The sequence below is a fragment of the Oreochromis niloticus genome, unplaced genomic scaffold, assembly GCF_001858045.2.
Source record: "Oreochromis niloticus isolate F11D_XX unplaced genomic scaffold, O_niloticus_UMD_NMBU tig00000135_pilon, whole genome shotgun sequence".
Taxonomy (NCBI): domain Eukaryota; kingdom Metazoa; phylum Chordata; class Actinopteri; order Cichliformes; family Cichlidae; genus Oreochromis; species Oreochromis niloticus.
In genome coordinates, this window is record NW_020327069.1 from 13,342 (window position 1) to 17,911 (window position 4,570).

The window sequence follows — 4,570 nt, forward strand, 5'->3', positions numbered from 1 at the left end:
TATACGATGTAACCATGGAGACAGTCAGTCACGTGAGCTAGCGGTGCATGTTTACTACAGTGAATAAGGTGATTGTGTGCACAGCGTCCACACGCTGCAGAGGGTAAAGACATTACTTCAGTATTGTTTTCTATTTATATATGTTTGCCTTCTGTTGACCATCACCTCAGGTTCACCATTACAGTTTCAGCATACAAATGCACACTGTCTAAATGTGAACACATTCAAAAAAAATCATGTCTCAGAAATAAGCACAGCTGTTCATGTTTGTCATTATAGTTTTATTTGTAAGAAAATTGTGAACTTCAAATTGTGTATCAAATCAAAGAACATTTGACAAGTCTGAGTCATTCCTTTGCCCTATGAGAGCTGGAATAAATATATATCCTGACAGTTACAGTTGAAACAGTAGAGACAGGTAGAAATGGGATCAGATTAATCTTTGCTTAGTCAGACACGTCCTGTGTTGGCCTTAACCCAAATTTCCCTCGGGGTCAACCTTCAGGATCAATAAAGTTTTATTGAATTGAATTGAATCATATTAAAAAACAAACAATAGCACGATTTTGCATCCATTTCCAAATTGTAGTCAAGCAGCCCACTCTCATAAATAGGTAACAGAAATGTCTCTAATGTAGACGTGTACAGTCTAGTGTAAGCATTAAAAGACCATAAAGGAAACACTAACATTTATGTGAAACTAATTGTAATAAAAAATGAGCAGGTGATTTACAGATTTATAAGAAAGAATCTGAAAACAACACTTTTTTGGTCTAAGTGGTCAAAGTAGACAACAGAACTGATGTTCAAGAACAAACCGTAGCTGCACTGATATTACACATCTCCATTGTTGTGGTGAACAGACATGTTGCTTTTAAAACCACATGCAGTGTGTGACCATGACTGTCCACTGAGACCATGAACGCCACTTCGCTGAAGCATTCTTTTTCTTCTTCTTGCCATCAGAATGGAAGCAGACAGAGCACGAGCTGCTTTGATCTACTGAAAGGAAAAAGCAGAACATATGAGCTGAAACCATTAAGATAGAAACAATCGTTCAATGCAGTGTCTCACGTAGCTTAGCCTGTTACAACTGTTGATACAAGCTCAGTACAGTTAACACAGGGAACTCCAGTGTGGGAACTAGTGGCTTTAGGTTGATAGTCATTTAACTTTCATGCATTCATTCATTTAATTCAGGAGGAAGAAATGTCAGGTTGGTGCAGGCTGGTTACATGCATTTGGTCCCATGCTGTCTTTAACCAAATGACTTGGTTCACTTTATGGCTGGGCTGTATGTGGGGTTAATTGGGCAGGAGTACCTGTCCTCTGTTAGGCTTAGAAGGTTTCTCCATAAACAGAGCTTCTAACTCTTATAGCTTTTAGCACATCTGTAGCTGTGCAGGCTGACAGGTTTTTGGTGGCTCTTTCTACCCCACACTGGTTGTGAGTGTGTAAATACCCCCACTAGTTCTTTTGGGTTGCAGTTAACTTGGGAGGAAGGGGTGGGTCTGCCATGACTAGATGAATAAAAATGATCTGGGATACATAAATTTCATAATGCATGCATATATCTCTATCAATTGAACCTGGCCTGAGGGCTGCCATTTTTTACATTCAGTTATTTCTCTTAGAAACGTTGGATCTAAATAATGAATGTGTTACAGTTAAAGTGACACTGGTCAGTGCAAATGGCTCATTGGGACATAGAAACCTTTATATTAGATACCATCACCTGATATCGAGTGTCAAACAATATCAAAGCTGTAAAAGCTGTTTACAGTCAGAATGTATAAAAACTATGATTGTAAATAAATTCAAACAAGTGAGCTTTTCTCTTCGTGCTGAATATCAACACTGTGATTTCTCAGACTGTAAGATAGAATTTACTAAATGGTTGATATACATGAAAAATATGTCCATAATCACAAATGACCATGAGAGCCAGTAGAATTAATTCAACTGGACACTCAAAAGACGTCCTTAAATGCTCTTTAAGTGGCAGAACAAATGAACAAACAGTTAATCGCTTACTTGAGATGAAATCTGCTCAGCTACTTTGAAAACAGCTTCTAACTGGTTGGTCCTTTAACAGGATGACTGCTCAGGGGTAAGGCCATCATGCAGTCCAGCAACCTTTATGGTCCTGCTTTGATTCACCAGGAACTATTAGGGAAACCTTTCAGCGCCTCCTGTGAAAGACACAGGCATAAACACAAACATTTATTAACATGTTCCACAGTCTTCCAGTTTGATTTTCTCATCCTGTGGACAACAACGTACAGAGATGCAGGTTTATGTTAACTTTTGTAAGGTTTCTTTACTGAACATATCCAGCTGCAGCTCCACTGTGATCCTGAACTGGATAAGCGCTTAAGAAAATGTGTCAATAAATGGACAAACATCAGCTTACTATATTTATCCAAACAGACTGGACCAATAATGCTTCACTGAGTTAGAGACTTTAACAGACTCTTCTATGTAAGAATGTCTCGTGCTGATGGACCTACAAACTTGACAACAAAGGTTTTTCAGACTACATGTAGCTGTCCTCTATGTCAGCTAACACATTTACATTCATGTCACATTTCTGCTTTCTCATTTTTATCATTATTACTTACATTTTGATTGGATACCTTGAGTTTGTAAAAGATCAGATTACATAATTGGGATACAATTCAATACAATTCATGTATCCAATTCAGGGTTGCGGGAGGATGAAGCCTATCCCAGCTGATACAGGACAAAGACAGGCTGCTAGTTATCGCAGGGCTAAGACAATACGTGTAACAGAAAATCCACTTAGATGTTTGATATTTCTAATAATAATCATAATTATGACTATTATTTGAAATATTATTTAAAGGTTTCTCTATAAATACATTTGAATTTTTTTATAACCCCTAGAATATAAACCTGAGCTGTTTCAGATTCTGACCTCAGTGACCAGGCTGTGTCCTCACTGCAGCTCCCTCTTGGAAGTACGTCTGCTTCTTGTCTTCCCCCAGTGATGACCGCCTGCCCTTAATATCACGTACTGTACCTGAGGAACAAAACAGGACAAACACTTGCCTTCATTTAAGAAGTACATTCATACAGAGATAATCTATGGAAACACACTAGTTCACCCTTTGGGAGGAATCAGTTCCTGTGAAACATTTCTGTAAATCAACATCGTGGAGAATGAAATGACTTCTTCAGGTGACTCAGCAGTCCCACACTGACAAATGAAACTTCTGTGGAAGAAGAATCAGGATTTTTTTGATTTCCAATCCAGTTAAACTATTAAGGATGAAGTAGGAGTCCTCATCTTTGCTCTTCTGAAATCTTTGTTAAACAACAACAAACATAAATTAGTAACAAAAATACAGCTGAGTAGAGGCTTTACAAATCACCAGCAGCCATAAATTAATTAATTAATAAATAAATGTAAATTTTAATTGTCAAATGTTTCTGAGCCGTCTTCAACCTGCTTTTAACACATTAAAGTCCCACAGTCAATGCAGCCTGACTCAATCCTCAAGTGTGTTAAGCTTTTTACACATTTTTTCAATGTTTACACATTTTCTTACACATGTTATGTTAAAATTCACACAAAATGTGTTAATAGTGTAACAACACATTTTTTGTGTCATTTTTTAACACATCCTTTCTAAGAGTGTATTTGAAAAAAAAATCAAGATGACAATTTAGTCATCAGTACTGCCTTTAAAGCAGCAGCTGTCTTTCTCTGCATTACACTAAACTGAATTGTTTCGGGATGCTCAATTTGACATTAACGTTGAAAGAGCAGTTACAGTTCTTAAAGTTACAGAAAGAACACACAGTCGCATGACTACTATTTCTTTTCTCGTTTTCAGGCTTGTTTTCAGCCTCTTTCAGGCTCTGAAACACAATGATTTGTTGTTCCACACCGCAGTCAGCTGTGTTGGAACTCTGCATGCAGCACAGACAGGAGGAAAAAAGTCGACCTACAAATGAGAAAAATCGACTTATGCGACTTGGTCTCTTGGATAGTTTGGCTGCTTCCTCTATGAGAGTTACAAAAATTACGTTGTCGATGAGTGGGAGATTTAATTTCATCATTAGCAGCACTGTTTCTGCACTTTGCCACTTTTTACAAAGGGCGTTGCAAATCATCTTTAAGGGCCTGTGAGACTCTTTTAAGAGATTTACATGAACTTCATCCTCCATTTCAGCCAAGATTTTGCTGGTAAGCCTCTTGGAGATGGCTTTAACTTCTTGCAAACTGATGACTTCACCTGATTTTCTAACCAATCGCCTAACCAGGAATTGCATACCCATTTCCAAATATAATCTGTTTCTTTCTCTATTTTCTTTCTCTTCTATTGGAGTTCCAGTTTCTTTGGTTTCTGTTGTTTTCTGATTTTGTATTGAAATGTTTTTCCTGTCAATACAAGCGTTACAAGTATGATTATGACTTTTTTCTTCTGTATTTGTCACATTTCCGGGCATTACATTTTCTTTAGGCTCTGAAATAAAAGCTGAATCACTCCTACCTGTGTTTGCTGCTATTGTTTTTGAATATGCACTTCTTTGCTCTCTCTTC

The 4,570-nt window shown here is 37.5% G+C and overlaps 1 long non-coding RNA gene across 2 annotated transcripts; it reads right to left on the reverse strand.

Moving 5' to 3' along the window:
• Positions 1-260: 260 nt before the first annotated feature.
• Positions 261-3,424, reverse strand: LOC109198047 (uncharacterized). 2 transcript variants are annotated; one of them, XR_002059026.2, is made up of 3 exons: positions 2,939-3,424; positions 2,035-2,192; positions 261-999 (listed from the first exon to the last, which is right to left on the reverse strand). It is a non-coding gene; the product is annotated as an uncharacterized LOC109198047 (long non-coding RNA). The 2 variants fall into 2 exon arrangements; XR_002059025.2 differs by having other exon boundaries at positions 261-1,002.
• Positions 3,425-4,570: the final 1,146 nt, after the last annotated feature.